The sequence below is a fragment of the Sebastes umbrosus genome, chromosome 6, assembly GCF_015220745.1.
Source record: "Sebastes umbrosus isolate fSebUmb1 chromosome 6, fSebUmb1.pri, whole genome shotgun sequence".
Lineage (NCBI taxonomy): Eukaryota > Metazoa > Chordata > Actinopteri > Perciformes > Sebastidae > Sebastes > Sebastes umbrosus.
In genome coordinates this window covers 20,370,525-20,388,681 of record NC_051274.1, presented here as the reverse complement: position 1 = coordinate 20,388,681, position 18,157 = coordinate 20,370,525, and the positions used below count along the sequence as shown (strand labels likewise).

At 40.3% G+C, this 18,157-nt stretch overlaps 1 long non-coding RNA gene across 1 annotated transcript; it reads right to left on the bottom strand.

Annotated features, from left to right (window-relative positions):
- Window positions 1-1,846: 1,846 nt before the first annotated feature.
- LOC119490147 lies at window positions 1,847-2,556 on the bottom strand. Its single transcript, XR_005207339.1, has 3 exons — window positions 2,365-2,556; window positions 2,088-2,258; window positions 1,847-1,972 (listed from the first exon to the last, which is right to left on the bottom strand). It is a non-coding gene; the product is annotated as an uncharacterized LOC119490147 (long non-coding RNA).
- Window positions 2,557-18,157: the final 15,601 nt, after the last annotated feature.

The following is an 18,157-nucleotide window of genomic DNA, read 5'->3' as shown; positions in this document are numbered from 1 at the left end:
ATTCACTGCTTGTTTATCGGGCATCAACCTTCCGTTTACTCACGTATTGTCGGAAAAAATAGACTTGCAGCGTAAATAAACGCTTCAGTTCAGGTTGCGGTTATGTGACACAGCTGAGACGGAGCCGTGCAGACAGCTGCTGCACAGATTAAAATGAGAGCGTATCTGTAGAGTAAAAACACTTCTGACACACTCCAGTCTTGACATACACGGGGTGGACGGCAATGATTGAAAAGTCTTTTTTTTTACCTTGTTGCAATATAGGGGCATTTGCGGGGATACAGTGATTTGTGTCCTTAAAAAGAAGTGGGACAGGACCATAAAGTGGGCGGGCCAATGGCCCCTTGGCTCCCCTACTTCCAGCGCCCATGCCAGTAGCCTGCAGCTAAAGATGACAAAGCGTATCTTATCGGTAGCCTGCAGCTGCACTTTGAGACACCATGCCCACCATGCCCGGAGTCGGAGATGACGGAGAAACAACAGAACTGGAAAATCCTCCTGCTTCCCTGAAGTCACCGGTGTGCCCACATTTTGCCTTCCCAGTGAGTTATGTAAACAACGTATGTGTCGTTGACAAAAAAACTTCAGTTTGTAGGCTGCGGAAGATTTAAAGACTGCAGCAACCAAAGAAAACAGCGCTTATGAAACTATTTGGCGATATCAGCCAGGGTCATGCTAACTCCACTTAAATTGTTTGTCTACATCGCTTTGTACGGTAAGGCGGGGTTTATGCTCGCCTCAGTGTAAAGCATGTAGGCGTAAACATGGACGTCATGGTGCATTCATAAACTCTGAGAAGCTGTTGTTGTAAAGTACATTCTTGCCATCTAGTGGATCCTTTTTTTTTGTTGATGGTGTAAATGACAGTTGTCGGGGCATAAAACCAATGATCTGTTGATCTTTACAAATCAAGACTCCGTAGTCTAACAATGGCATGTTTAAATTTAAAATTGAAAAGAATCGTGACCTTAAAATCGAAAGTCAAATCGAATTGTGAATTCGGAGAATCGTGACACCCCTATTCACTATGAACCCTGAAGCAGTGCACTGTTAAGAATTTCCCAGTAAAATAACAATAAAGAGCTGGAAGCAGGGTTGCCTTTATGTTACTGTAAAATTAACATTATTATACTGTCGCTGAAATTTACAGCTTTGTACTGTTAATGAAAAATACAGTATATACAGGTTTTTTGATTAATTTCACAGTATTTTATAGTTAATTTACTGTTTAAGGATACATTATATAGCTGTTTTTCCCCTTTCTTTTACATTATCTTACTGATTTGTTTTAATGCACTATTTAGGTTGTATTTTTTACATACATTTTAATAAACATTATTTTTTGCCTAGATGAATAGACTTAGCAGGTTACAGACAAAGGAATAGTCACACTAAATACAATTAAAGGCACTTGTTAAGAAAAAGGCTATAATTAAGGCTGTGATGCCCAAAATGTCTGTCTATATGGCTACAAGCACAGAATGCAAACCATAAAAACATGTGAGTGAAGAACAGAGCTAATTCACTGCTTTTACAATCATGTACAATGTGTGAGAAAAGAACATCTACAGCTTATCTTATTGCACTTTACTTTTTATTTTCATATGAACTTCAACACAGCGCCAACAAAAACCTGACACAGATAACAAACCAATTTTCAGAAGAAATAGCATTTCTGAAGACATCTGTCAATCTTACTAACCTTACTTTGTGGAACAGTTACAGACAGTTGAGCTATATCATAGAGTTAAAACAAAACTCTCAAGTAATATTTTGCCTTATATCATAATGAGCACCAACACCACCAGACATGTGACATCATGTCCAAGTATGAATATTCAGTCACTAACAAGGCACATGGATAAGTGTGGAAGTCCAAGTATTGGGCGATGGTCGGGGAGTGAGTTAGTGAATGACTTATGGCCCACTCAAAGACACCAGTTCTCTCAATCCAGCCTTGGTAGCCCGCTGACTGTGTGAGAGAGATATATATGAGTTCCAACACAACTTTCATTGTAACTTCTCACATACAAAATCAGCGTGTGTACCCCTCATTTCCTCTTATCATGTATGTAATGTAAACTCACCATTTTAAATGAAGTCCCACTCAAGTCCATGAGTCCCATCAGCAGAGTGGATACATGTGGATATACGGTTGTAGTCTTGTCTTGTAGCTCGTGAATTTGCCAGTTTTCTTTGAGAAGACTTTGCCCTGTCCATCCTTGGTGCCTCTCTCAGGGTTTATTCCTACGGTGCACCTGAAAAATGATAGTGTTTCTTCAGGCACTGTGTAAAAATCAAGTTGTGTGAATCACTTAGATTAATGCCACAATAAAAATACAGGTTTTACTGAAAGTATCTAACCTTGAGATTAATTTGAGCGTGCAGGTGTAGAAGGTGGAAAATAATGCAGCAAGTCCCATCAAGAAGGTGGGCTGGATCCCCTCACATATGAAGTGGCCCTCAAGGCTGACCATCCAGCGCCAATAGCTTCCTGCTGTTTCACCTGAAACTTAGAAAGAATTTTCCTCAGTCAACTTCATGGATTTTTAGTCAATGTTTTAAATGAATTGTGTTGAGTGGTGTGCATTACTGGTTGAGAAACCGTTTTTTGATCAATTATGAATATTCTGACCATCTGATCTATAGAACATGTGGTTTTCAGATATCATTCAAAAACACTAGTTAGCTAGTAAATAACCTTGCCTTCAATTTTGTATCTGCTCTGCTGAATTACCACCCAATAACCAACATGCACTGAAGTCTTAATATTACTTTAAATGTTGAAAGGACTTCCATAGACTGTAAAATGTATACACTGTCGTTATGCATGAATTCACTGGCAAAATACATGTATCAGCACATTAACTTAGATATTAACTTGAATACATAGATATTAAAATGAGCTCCTTGTGTTGTCCGATTAATATGCAGTCATCTGTGAAATTCTAGCTAGCTGTTGAATCCCTCTATCATGACATGCACATATTCAGTAATGCAAACTAACTGGAAACATCACTGATAACCTTTGCACAGATTTATTAATTAAATAAAATTACTACTTACCAAATAATCAGTAAGATGGGAATGGATGAAGAAAAGAACGGATCCAGCCTCACATGTGCAGATCAGGTGAAATTGCTCTTCCCAGAATTCAAAAAATACTGCATCAAACTGTTATTCATGATACTTTAGACAGTTGATCAGCAGTAAAGTGCTGTTTTTTAAGAATACATTATAGTTCAGTTAAAAAACGGCCTATGAGCATAATTTAACAGATTTTCTTTTGTATTAACAGTAAAGCACTGTTTTTAGCAATAACAGGTTAATACTGTTGAAATTCTGCTGTAAATTAACAGCAATTGTTTACAGTGTGGCTACCAACCATGACCCCTTAAAATGATGCATTGTCTACAGGTTGTGATCACTTCCACCAAAGAGTCATTTATTTGAATGATTTTTAGCTGCCTATAGGAGTCAAATTCACCAGTAATTTACAAATTTGCAAAGATTATATTAATGTTTTTTTGTAAAATAAATACATTTTGCTGATTTCATATCCTTTTAATTATTGTAACCCAGATGAGAACCGCCGCTCTAAATCAGTGAATGTGAACCAGCTTGTGAATCAACCTTACACGTTCATCTTAAAATAGCACATACGTACGTGTGTGTGGAGTCAGTTCAGGGCAGGCATTAAGCAATTATGGACTCCGTCTAGCAAACACAACATATGTGTTTTGGCTGCAGTTGCAGCTGGGTACACCCAGGGCTGTTCAGGGTCACATTTGCAGATTTCTCTTTAGTGCTGAGGGCATTTCGGAATGTGCGAAAGCTGCTTGGAGATGAGAGTTTGTAATCTCTCAATCCATCTTTGGGTGATTTTGAAGGGTTTAGAGTTTTGCTGGTTCGTCGGACATGATGTGCCCGGGTTCAGGATGTGTGACCGCTGTCTGAGTGACTTGTAGGGCAGAGATTAGCACAAATACACACACACACACACACACACACACACACACACACACACACGCACACACACACACACACACACACACACACATACAGCTACAGACACTAAAATCCCAATTACACAGGCGCAGATGCACAAAATAAACTGCACAGTCATACTCCAGCATCTTAAATAAATCTCATATGAGGATCTGCAAGTGAGGGCAAAGTTTACACCACCAATGCTTAAAGCGAGACATACAGAACTTTTACTGAACAGCAGCAACTGTGGACTCCAGTAATAATTACAAGATAGAAGGTGCAATGAGTTTCCCCTAATATCCTGAGATTCTATCCTGTGACATGCTAAAGTGAAGTGTAACAGGAGAACAAATAGAAAAAGAGATCTAAAGTCAGAGAGCTTACTCATTAATGTCAGTTACACAGCATCTATCTAATGTTACCCACCATAAACTACTGGTCTTTCCCAGACCAAGTAAATGCATGCCTGTTTTATGCAATTTTAATATGTTTTGGATGACAATGGAGGTCATATGGCACAGAGCAATACGCAGCTAAACAGACAATACTATTTTAGTCAGATAATAATGGGATTTGATGATAATATTAAACTTGTGCCTTATCCTTTAAGAAACCTTGGAATTATTTAGACTCTCTCTTTGAAAGTCACATCAGCGACATAAGTAGGGCATCTTTTTTCAGTTGAAAATATATCAGAAAGTTTAGAGGATTTATATCTCAAGCTGATTCTGAGAAACTGGCTCATAAATTCATCTCAACTTTGACCAGTTTTTCGGCCGACTCAGCATATATAATTGGAAGCGGCCCCCTTCGGTGAGGGAAATCACTCTGATTGGCTGTTCAGCTTAAACTATTCAGTGCACGAGAAGAGAAACGGACGTGAGGGAAGCAAGCAAACAAGTAAAGTCAAGAGGAAAAACACAGAATGCTCTTCTCATTTTTCTTCTTCATCTCATCTGATCATTCCAATACACAGATTTTTTCACAGCGACATCATGGCCATCTGGAATGAAGCTAAGTGGTGAGTGAGGGTGGTGTGAAAATGGTCGGCAAATGCCGCTTTGTTTCATGTACATATCATAACAACGGCATGTATATCCGCAGTCCTCGGTCTTCCTGTTTCCCTTTTTGAATGGCGAATACAGACTACCGCCACCTGCTGGTGTGGAGAGTTATTTCATCTCACGCAGTCGCAGAACGTACGTGTTAACTGGCCGCCGGCTGTAGTCTTTACGGTGTGTTTGAGTGCAACTTGTCGGCCAAAACAAAGGCGACGGGAGGCGACGCAACTTGTGGCCTTCGTCGCCGCTAGTTTTTTGATGTCGGCTTGGTGTGTCCCCAGCTACAAAAGGACAGCTTAACATGACCCAACACAGTTAAGGTGACACTTTTATTCCAATGTGATATAACCTGCAGCGCCATTAGAAACAATCAGAAAGATGTCCGCGGTGTGGCTGCCTGTGTTGTCTGTGTAGACAGCCATCAACAGAGTCTGACCTGCACCTCCCTCCTCTCCATTAACAGCACCACTGAATCCCATAAAAGACAGTGTCTATTTATGTGTCTGTGTCTCACCCTGTTACAATGCTCCTCTCTCCCTCTTTCTTTCTGTGTCAGTGCCTCTGTGTGTGTGTGTGTGTGTGTGTGTGTGTGTGTCTCCACTGCAGCTTGTGTGTATGACTGAGTCCGGGGCTTATTGAGATGTATAGGATGACACAGCTGTTATCATACTAAAGCCCCCGACTGTGTCAGCCGCTCTGACATTGATCCTAGTGTGAGATTTTCAGGAATCAAATACTAAAGTACACACATCGCACAGACACACACATGTGCTACGTTTTCATCACATTATTGGGACAAAAATCTGTGTCTAAGTGCCTGCATGTGTGTGTGTGTATCTGTGATGTGTGTCACAGTCATCTTACTTTGCCCTCAGACGTAGACTCTCTAATCCCTAAAGGAGGGAACAGAAAGGTCCTATAACGTGCATTAGTTGGATTTGGGCTCGGTCCCTTGTGCAAACCCGACATGGATTTACTGATGGAAAGTCCAGTAATTCTCTCTTCTTTAACCTCGCAACAAGAGAGCAGCAAACATAACGGATTAGAGACGGTCCAACCCAACCAGGCTTGTTAGCTTCTGAGTCAATTACATCTATCAGAGTGCAAAAGAAGTGTTGAACAGTGGTAAAGGTGCTGTTAAAGCCTGGGTAGCTATGTACTATATTAAAGCTGACAAGACTCAGGTAGTGCCTCTCCTACCTGAACTTTTCAGATCCTTTGTAACGGATACAAGTCTAGTTTGTTACAACGTTATTTATGTAGTCTTTATTTATTCCTATTGGTAGTAATAATGTACTCACCAAGTTAACTGGCAGGATTGCTGTGATTGGATGGCGCAAGAAAACCGAGCAGACAGACAATCATCCATTGTAAACATTCATCACCTTTTACAGACCGACTTCTTTCACATATTCTTCCCTCTCTGACAACAACAGCCTTGTCCTGCATTATAAAAGAACACAGTTAAAACAACCACAGATATAACAGAACAATGGCCAAGTGTCAGGGAGAAGAAAACACTGAACTTGTCAAAAAAGAGCCTACTGAGTATGAATGAAACAATACAGAGAATTGTATTAAAACGTCCTCAAAATAACATGAAAAGTCTTCTCAAAATTCATCCAAATTACACAAACTTCCTGCAGTTATTGCGTTCACTATCTGGGTTAATTGTACAGTTTATCAGTTGTTTTGTACTGTTGTTGTTATGCATTCAAAAAAATATGAAATTTCCATAAAATATGTCACTTAGTCAGAGGTCATCAGTTAACTCAATAATAGAAAAGGGGTCCCTGAGGGACAAAGGTTGGGAACTACTCGTTTAGGTAATATGACTAAACTGTTTGATCATTTGACTCTTCTTTATTGCTCCGTGTGACTTTGTTGTAGCAAAAAAGATTTTGTCGAGCTCCCAGATCTCAGTAATTATTTTCACGTGTACCATGTCATCACAACTGATGACCAAACTACGAAAATAAAACCCACGTTGTAATAAACAGAAATTACAGTATCTTCCCTGAGAGAGATGCCCGTTGAACCGTTTCAAACACCATTCTCAGCAAAAATCGCTTATCATCAGCATGGGGGAACAAGTGCATTATGGGAAATGCGTATACATCGAAGCTTCATGACAAATGCCCAGAGGAAGAGGGGATTAATCATACTCCAGCCTGGCCTGTCAGCGTGGTGACGGACTCACACTGCTCAGGGATCACACAGCCTCCCATGCTGACCCACCATCCATTATCGCCATTGTAGGAACACATAGTGGTACTAACACACACACACACACACACACACACACACACACAACTACACGTGTTGACATGGTGCTTGTACACTGGGTTTTTATCAGTGTGGCTAGTACAGATATATTTTTAACTGGTACTGCCAATATCAGCCTGATACACACAGATGAGTGTGTGTTTGTGTGTTTTACTCTACGCTGCTGTATTTGTATTTGGACAGACAGTCCTTGATGCAGTGATGTTAGTGGAGTCTTGTTTCTGTGTGTATGTGTGTACCGCTGTGCTTTTATTTTCCTTTGCGAAGGTTCCTTGCCGCTAGTGCACAAGACACTGTAGCAATCGTCGATCTGTGTGTCTATGTGTCAGATATGAAGCCGCGTTGTTGACTTATTTATGCCTCTGTGACACTGCTCTGCTGCCTGTTAGAACAGCCCAAGGTGTGAGAGAACACAAGAACACATACATAAATAATTGAAGGTTGCAACACTAGACACACACTCATAAAATTGCACAATAAAAAAGCTGCACCTGGCCAAACAAGAGGAAAAACAATCCAGGAAATAATCAGTTTATTCACAGCAAACACATTTATGTTCTGAGATATTACAATACCTTCTGAGACCCGAGGGATCACCGGCGATCCCGACTGACATTACTGTCTTGTCAAGGTAGCGGGCTCAATCTTAAAGCTAGATAGAATACATAGAAGATACTGTTTTTATATGAAACTAGATCTAGGGATTTCATTGGTACCAACCATGTCATGTTAGGCTAAATTTTGGCGTGGAAAAACTGGCCATATTCACAGGGGTCCCTTGACCTCTGACCTCAAGATATGTGAATTAAAATGGGTTCTATGGGTACCCACGATTCTCCCCTTTACAGACATGCCCACTTTATGATAATCACATGCATACTGGGGTCCCCAACAGTCTTGGAATTACATAAATTGAGTATCTCTGTGAAACCGAGAATCTTGCGGATCCAATGAGCCCAATTGTAGTCATATGTGATGACGTTAGTCCCCTTAGTGGCCATGTCATTGTAGTGAGACCGTTTTTAAATCTTGACCTCACTGTATAAAATGAACTGTTGTGACCTCTAGGATAATCACAGCCTCATGAAACTTTACAGCCACAAACTAAAGACCTAGAGCATTCAGAGGATGAATGACTTTCCTAGGTAGATTGACAATAAGGGAGTTTCTGAGCAGTTTCCAGAACAGAAGTGCTCGCCATCCAATCACCAAAAAATGCAATTCTTGCAGAAATCTCCAAATGTCAAAAGTATTTGATACCAAATCACAGCATGGCTTTTTCTATGGTGTTCCTCAAGGTCTTGGTGTCTTAATGTGGTATTTTGGAGGGATTATTGATCATTTTTTATCAATTCTCGAATGGTAAAAAAAAGGTTAGATTTAACATCAAATCAGTGTAACAAATGGCATCAACCCAAAAATTTCTGCAACAACTTATGAGACATACTACAGCATGGGAATGGACATCATATACTTCTATCATAATGTTCTAAGCCCTTAAACAGTTTCAAAAACAATTATAATTAATAATTCACATTTATTTTCTAATTTATGACGAGGACAACGTGAAACAGTGCTGAGCTGCATCTCAAATTAATCTTAATGTTGATCTTCTCATCTAACTCTTGGCAAGAAAGTGAATAAGTGTATTTATTAAATGTCAACCTATTTTTTTAAGAGCTTTATGGACTCTGTGTTAAATATTAGGCTATAATACGTTTTTGTCAAAGAGTAAATATATTCTATCTTCACAGTCTAATCTCTTCTTCTAAAGTCGTCTTTAGTATAGGCTACATGTAGTGTGAATGGCAATTTCATTCACTGCAGGAAGCATATAGTAATGAAGCATAGGGTTAGTTCAGGCACTGAAGTCATGCCAGTATTAGCTGATTGGCATGAGCCGTTTCATACATGCTTTACAATGATTGGCTCATTCACCGCTATGCCAGCGCTGCTGGTTGTCACAGCTCCCTCCACGGCTCCGACCTCCACAATGTGCTGAATCTTTTGATGTAGTTGGTTTAACTCAGATTTGATGTATGTTTATGAAAGGAAATAGTTTTCTGCAGGAGAATTGTGATTGCAGAACAGAGCGTTTTCTAAGGCAACCATTTGCTAAAAATGGACAATTTTCTTGATATAAGTGTCTCCAACTGAACTGTGTACATCGGTGGATGTGGAAGCAGCGAAGCACATCTCTCTCTCTCTCTCTCTCTCTCTCTCTCTGTGTGTGAAAGGAGGAATTTGTACACGAGCACAATATCAGACTGATGAACTACTCTGCCAGAGTGACAATATTGCTTGTTGTTGTGTTGTGTGGGGGTTTTTCTCTTTCACATAGCAGTTCCTTTGTAAATGTTCCCCACACAGTAGATGAGAAAGTCCTCCAGAAGCAGCAGACCACTGACATGTACACAAACATGTCTTCTGAGTTACCAGTTCATTACAATCTCATGCAATGCAGTAAAATAGCCCAACAATAAATTCCATCTGTGAAGCTTATTATATGTTACATGTTAGTATATTCAGTCCAGTTCATATTTGTTGAAACTGCATAAGAGAGGTAAACTCTCATTTTTTAGGCAATTTAGCAGTGGTGTCTTTTGGCTGCATTATAATGACCATAGACTGTATATAAGAAATGGACGTAGTCACTGTGACGTTACCGATTGGTTTGTGGACTGCTGTTTTGAAGTTTCAAGTTCGGCATGTTGGCCGTCGCCGTCTTGGTTTTTTCGCAAACAGAAGTTACACGAGAGGGTGGAGCTAAGTACAACCAAACACTGAATAATGCGTTTTCAGGCAACTAAAAAGGTTATAATTAACTTTCATGAAGTGAAAACACACTGTGAAAGGGTTAAAGTTCTACTACAAAAACACGGACAACTCCCAGACCGGACGACGCCGTGGTAGCGACCTGTCAATCACAAGGTAGCCACGCCCTAAAGCATACCCTGCTTTATGGTCTATTTGACTCTAAATGGGACCATAATTTACTAAATGAACATCATGCTGTATTGAAGAAGACTTGAAACTAGCGATTGAGACCATAAACTCATGTTTACAATGTTTACTTAGTTAATAAATCAAGTGAGAAGTAGGCTCATTTTCTCATAGATTTCTATACAATCAGACTTCTTTTTGCAACCAGAGGAGTTGCCTGCTGCTGGCTGTTAGAAAGAAGGAAAGTTTAAGGCACTTCAGCATTGGCTTCACTTTTCATACCCAGAGGTAGCCCACTGATAATGACAGGTGTTCCTAACAATTTGTCAAATGAGGAGAAGGCTTAGAACATCAATAAGTGCCCTTCTGCAGAGGTTAATGTGCACCGTCAAAGCAGTTGACTCACATTAAAGTATGAACAACTTTCATTGATATAGGTTGAAATAACTTTTGGAAAGACTTCCTTACAGAGCTGTCACATCTTTCTGAGCTGTCAGCTGTTATCAGAAGGGAAAAGTGAGGCTTTTAGTTAGAAATAAGTCTCTGCCGGGATGTCTCACTCTGGCATTTTTGTCTTTTATTTTCACAGTAATTCAGTTAGTCCACTGTCTTCTTTGCTCTTTTCATTCCTGCAAAGATTTGTAGCGTATTGGTTTTACAATCTTTTGATTTTTTCCACATATTTTTGTGTCATGAGTGGTGGGGTCTTATAAAGGAGATGTCAATCAGTGTATCTGGTGGTATCTGTTTGTCTGTCCAACACTTTTGTCACGGGTTTTGGCCATAGTGCCCATAAACTTGGTCAACGTAATCTCATACAACGGCTCGTATGATATCTTACGAGAAGTTATTCCTCATTTTTTGTGCGTTTTCCTACAAATGCAGCGTCAATTTCAGCTCCAGTATTTTCAAAATAAACTTCCGTCTTCGCAGGAAACAACTTGGTTAGGATTAGGCAACAAAACTACTATGGGTAGGGTTAGGAAAAGATTGTGGTTAAGTTATGCCAAATCAGAAGTGGTTACGCTACAATTGGTCTAACATAAGTACAGAAGTTCCGTGACAAATAAATGAACGTTAATTTCAGGTTTCAGACAGGGTACAAACACGGTCTCCTGGGCGAAAGTCTGGTGTTTTTTGACCCATCCATTGTCCCGACCTCCTCCCTACGCGTTGTTCGCCACTCTTTATACGTCCTTGTTCACAATTACGTTGATTACATACAATTTAATTTCGTGGGATATATATACGAAGTACAGTGCATTTACTTTTTGTAGGTAAAGCTACGAACTGTGTATGAGAACAGCCTGACTCGGTATAGGACGATTCTTTGATTTTGGTGATCCTCTAACTTAACATCTGGCGCCATCTTTTTATTTATTTTGGTCCTTTCACAAAGAGAACAGAGACAGTAAACACCTACATGAGGAGGGAAATATTCTCCATGATTTTAAATCAAATTTCTTTTTCCAAACAAATATGTTTTCTTCATTCACGTTTCACTTCTTCTCATGCGTGAGCTGGAGTTGTTTGTGCCTCCTCAAGACAACATGTTTCCATAGCAGCTATTTATGCAGTCCAGCCACGTTCCTCCACTGTTTCTCTGTGCTCTTTTCTATTGCATCACTCCAGAGCTGTCACTGCAGGCACACACAGCCCTGCATGTAACATACGGTGAGATGATTACTAATTACGATGCCTCCTGCTCAGTAAACCACTCTATCACTCACACAAAGACAGAGATGTAGCCTATCACACAGAACATTTCAACATGTCTAGGACTCTGCAGGAGGTTGGCAGAGGTGTTGCCAACTTTAATCTCGACATACAGTCGCAACTATCGCTGATCTATCTTGGTTGTCAATGAAGAGGATCAAAGGGTAAAAGCAGTCTTCTCTATAAAGACATCAGACTCTCGCAAGCCCAGGGGAGAGTCTGTGCTTCTGTGACCGGAATAAATAATATGCAGATATAATCAGTGAATGACCCAGAGCCATGTTATTGCAATTATCTCCCAGTAACCCCCATTTTCACAAACAATCTGTCCCACTTCATGTGCAAGCAGGAGCACATGTGGGACACCTTATTTTCTTCGGAGAGTCATGATTTGATTTTAAAGATGATAATGCAAAAGTGTAGGGAGGCAAATGTCCACAAGAAAACTTTAAATTACCAAGTTGAACAAGTGACTTTTGTCAATGACGTCGACTGCTTCTTTTTTTTTACAAGGAAGCAAGCAAGTAAACACCATATCCTCGACTTTGCTGATCTCTTTCATCCTTTTATGAGAGATAGTTGTCCATTGAGGGAATGGAAAGAGCTCTCTACAACTGCCTTTCTTGCAGCATTTCTACCACCATTAAGAGAAACTAGGAGACAGAGAAAGTGGGTGAGATGCAGATCCAACAGTATGGATTGCTGTTCTGTGTCACACTCATCTCTCCATGACCAAATCTATTTCCTCAAAGGAGCCTGGGAAAGCTTTTAGCTGGTGCTCAAAAATGTACAGAACAAAAGACACAGTCATGCTGTGATCGAAGGTCATGCTATAAAGTGTCATGTGGAGAGCTGAGCCTTTGTGAGGTGCTCTCAACCCACTGCTCCGCCACGGAGACCTTTCAACCCTCCAGCTCTTTTTCCTTGCCAGCGTAAGTCTGTAGTTGTGAGGCAGCCACATGGATGCTACGACAGAGCTAACATGGTCTATAACTCTTGCCCGGTAACTTCTAAATGATGTATGGCCTACATGTCAGGTTGTAAATCACGTTAAATGATATATGGAACCTGGTCTGTGTGCTCCGAGTGGTTTTAGATGATAAAAAACTACAAATCGGTGTAAGTCTGTCATGGAGACATTTTTTTAAAGGTGCTCTATACGATATCCAGAGCATTAATATAGCATATTTCTGGGCCGGCCACCTATGCTTTTAGTGTATATTCGTGCATGTTAGGATGCCACATTGGCCAGCTCACGGCCGCCGCTCTGCACTACGGTGCTTACAGCTGATAATGCGTCCTGACCAATGTCGCCATAGTGGAAGCATAGCACCCACCCTGTGGTTCCCCCTCAGGTAAACAGTGTTATCTCTCTCAGCAGTGTTGCCTTTGTTTTCACTGTTAGGGCTGTTAGGTACGAGCGGTCGCCATGTTGAGAGCCATGCAGAGGCATAGAAATGCTCCAAATCTCGTATTTAGCACCTTTAAAAAGCATGTACGTCAAGCATTATTCCTTTAAATTGCTTTAATTCATGGTGTTTTTGAAGGATAAATCAAAACCTTTGTGAGAGTACATCTACATTCCTAATTGAAAAGACTGACATATAAATAAAAAAAACATTTTTCTCAGTTTCTCAGCTATTTTACTCCTGTGTTTACAAATAGTACTCATGTAAGCATTAGCAACTTAAATTATGCGGATTTCTATAGCTTAGTGTGTGTGTATTAAAAGACTACGCTATTAATCTGGTTCAGGATGATCGAAAGGTTAAACTGAGTGATGCAAAGAACAGATACAGTATCATCATTGTAGAGCAGAGGTGGCTGACTGACCAATCACTACTTTCTTTATTGCTGTCATGAAACAACTGAAGCAGCAGTTGCATGGCACCCTAGACCTTTTCGGTACATTTTCAGGGAAAACCCTATAGTGCTTAGAGACACATGTACCCATACACGCTACAGCACGCACAAACACATCCCTACACATGCTTTAAGGGAGAAGTAGAACTCATGGGAAATCACAGCAGGAGGATCGAGGATGCCAAGTCATTCAGAGCGATTTAAAGAAAAAGCAATCAGCCAAGTGTGGACATCTGGACTGATCTGTATTGCCCACAGACACCCTCTCAAGGTCTCATTATGGAAACAGAGCAGAAGAGCAGAGCAGGAAGATCACAGCAGATAAAGTGCTGCTATCTCAAATGGCAGCGCGGTTCAGTTCAGTGAAGGCATTCAGTTAATTTCAGGTGAGTTCAACTTTGATTTAATTTGTCAAATCAACTGAATTCAGTTGAAATCAATTTAATCCAGTTAAGCACGCATTCAACTTGGTTGCCTACATTGCCACAAGTCCCCATCAGTTTCGGACAGAGAGGGAGAGAAAGAGTGAACCGTAAGTGTGTAGACATTTCAGGTGCCACATGCACATTTAAAGAGGTTACTTCAAGTCATTTCCACCATTGGTACATAAAAATTCACCAGAATGCAGGAAATGAAGTGTTTGAGGCATAACATTTCCTGATGGAGGACCCCCACATCCCCTGCTTAATATGTGTGTCCCCCTGCTATAAACCCAGTGCCCCCCTTTGATATTTGTTCTTGTGCCAACACTGTGCATCTAATAACATTAACGGTGGCACAGTTCCATTAAGTGTCTCAGTAAGCCATCGCAGTGAGCCAGCATGCACAATGAGGTCCCTGGAAATGACTCACCTGGATGAAATGTAGCCATCATTATTGTTAATAATTACACCTGTGTTTTTCCCACTATGGCATGTTGAAATATTATGTGCTGTGTAAAGGGTCGGACTGACGACCCTTGGACGACTGATTATCAGTCAAGGAACACGTCACCTTTAGAGGTCATGTAACACAATACAGTATATTGCCTCTTTCGTTAAATCTATCTTGTTCAGCAGATGCAATTTTTTTTCCCCTTCACACGCCACAATCATTCTGTCATGTCACAGTGTACGTCAAAGCGCTGTGGCGTGTGCACATTGACAGCAGTGGTGCTGGTGCCACGGCAACACACAGCAGAGTGACATGTCATGGTTTGGTGGGTGCTGGACAACACAGAAAGAGTCTGACATATCTGTCCTTCTGGTCCTGTCCTTTCCCGGTGTTACAGGGAAGTCGTGTAGAGAAGTTAGAGAGAAGAAGGAAATAGAGTTGAACATTTGTTCATAAATCACTTTGTTGAGATCAGTCAAAAGATTTGTAGTCACTGACTATGTAGTTTGATCTTTTTTTTTCTTAAGCAAAGTGATCACATCACCATTCATAACGCTGATGACTGGCACCGGTTCTGACTGTTCAGAATCTGTTGCTGCCTCAAACTGTTACATCCCAAAACTAGGCCTATATAAACACTAACGTCACTATGAGGTGGACATTTTTTAATCAGAGTGAGATATCTCCCCAATTATTGGATGGATTACCATGAAATTGAAACACATGCTCATGTTCTCCCCAGGATGAATTGGAATATCTTTAGAAATGTTATCTAGTAGCCTACAGTGAGCAACCTCGGCATCTGAAAAGTGAAGCCAATGCAGAAGTGCCTTAAACTTGCATTATTTCTAACAGCCAGCAGGGGGCGATTCCTCTGGTTGCAAAAAGAAGTCTGATTGTATAGAAGTCTATGAGAAAATGACCCTTCTTTTCACTTGATTTATTGCTTCAGTAAAAATTGTAAATATGAGTTTATGGTCTCAAATGCTAGTTTCAAGTCTTGTTATCCTGCTTTATGGTCTATTTGACCATAAAGCAGGGTGTGCTTTAGGGTGGGGCTACCTTGTGATTGACAGGTTGCTACCACGGCGTTGTCCGGTCTGGGAGTTGTCCGTGTTTTCATCTTACAACTTTAACTCTTTCACAGTGTGTTTTCACTTCATGAAGTTAAATGAAATATTTTTGTCGCCTAAAAATGTCTTATTCAGTGTTCGGTTGTACTAAGTGTCACTTCTGGTTGGTGATAACAATGCTCTCAGTCACCAGTGAGTTAGTGACAATGATTGTTCCGTAGTCAGTTCAGTTTGAAGATTCTATGATAAAGATGTGTTTATACTGAACAGAACCTCTATAAGAAAGGTAAGGAAAACACCTCTTTTGATTCAAACACAACCATTGAGACAGATTTATCTACCGACATGTTTCAGGTTGTAAATGCAATGACATCAGCCTGAGTATATCGCATCATGACGTCGTCAAGCCAACCAGCAATTCTGTCAGTAAACACACCGAGCGTTATCTAACTAATGAGAACACGGCATGTGTTGTCCTAGTCAGGCCGTTCATTTCCCCTTGCAGAGAAAAGAAGCAGCAGATTAAACTGTCATGGCACCTGAAGAGCACAGACGGGCCGAACCCGTTAGCTGCTTCATCAGCGCCGTAGCAACGTGATCACACAGTCATGATTGAGATTCTGATGACCTGTCTCTTTCAGTCCGACGTGCTCCCACAACCTTCTGCTAATGTAATATTTGTTAACTGTGACTGTCAATTTACCTCAATTTTGGCTTGTTTGTCAATGCGTCCCTTTGGTCCGTCTCTGAAGAAAATGACAGCTGTGTGCAAATCAAATCAGCGACATTGTCATTCTCTACGTGCGGTTTGAGACAATTTAACAAAAGGCCTCCACACTTAGCTCACTGAAAGGTGTAATCGCTGAAAGACTGTTCTTTAAAAAAAAAAAAAACATTTAATGCACTGTATGGTTTCAGGAAATAAGTGAGCCTGAATGCTTCCCTGTCTTAAATTCAGAGGCTTATAGTCTGCCGCTCGGGATGGTTGACCATGTTAGATTTGCCTCTGCGAAGCTTTATAAAGGGCCAAATAAAACAGACTGCAAGCATTCACAGCAATATGAAAGGGCCCCTCAGGTTGCATCCATCTGTACGGCAATTCAAATCCCTTCAAACAATAAAAGAGCAAGGCTGCATTCTGAGCTTAAAGTATTGAGAATAATGCACTGCGCATTTAGGTATTACCCTATTAAAAACAACTCTTTGAAGTGCTAAATATGGAGAGTGAATATGGAGGAGTTTTAAAATCTTTGTAACACATACAGTATAGGGAAAATAAGAGAGAGAAAGACAGAAAGAAAGAAAGAATTTGAATAAATAACTTGAATAAATCCAGTTGTTTGAAGGAGATGTTTTGACAGCAATATAAAATAGATAACAGAGAGAGAATTGTGACCTGTTTAACCTCCTAACACTGGCTCTAAGCAGCTTATAGTATATAATTAAAACTTTACTGATGCCAAGACTTTTTTTTTTAATCAAAGCAAATATTTAAATAAAAATACAACAATGTATTCCCTAATCATTTGAATTGTGTGTTTATGCAAATAACTACTATAGATACAAATAACAAAGTACAGTACAGTACCCTCCCACCCCTCCCGTCTCGGAAGCTACAGTGTAATTCAAACACTGTAATTTACCATGCATATAATGTTTTTTGTGTGAAATATATCAAACATTGAATGACATCAGATCTAAAATGTTATTCCTTCATTTAGCGCATAGATTTAAAAAGTGGCCCGCCCAGCCACAATTGCCTGCTCCGGGACCGAAGTTATTGTTTACCTTCTACTTGATGGATATTTACATTGTCTGTTGTAAAATCACACCAGTAAGTTCTTGAGCTCTGTTTATTCATATTTGTACATTCTCTCCTCCTGCGAGACAGTCAGAGAGAGATGAAGCGCTGTTTGTAAATCTGTGTTTTGAGCGTGATTGCTGTGTGCTGTAATACAGGCTGTTTGGTTGCATCTCTGGTCCTGCCTCTCATCGAAATGATTAATACACTGATGGATGTCTAGAGAGCGAGAAGGTGAAGGCCACTACGTCTTAATAAGACAACATGTAAAAAAAACACACTCACGCACACACACACACACACACACACAAGATACACAAACGGACATAAACAGACATCACCTTTCAAGTTCATTAACATGAGGAGAACTCGTAGACAACGATGTGACGAGCCATTGCTTCTGCATTTTCAGTTCTGCTCAATTTCATCTGCCGTTTCATTATTCGGCATCTCCCCCTTGTTTTTCTACCTCAGTCTCTGTGCCTCTCTCTTTACTTTCCCTCTCTGTCTCTCTGAATTTGGAGGAGTGAGTAGGATGTGTCAGCAGCTCT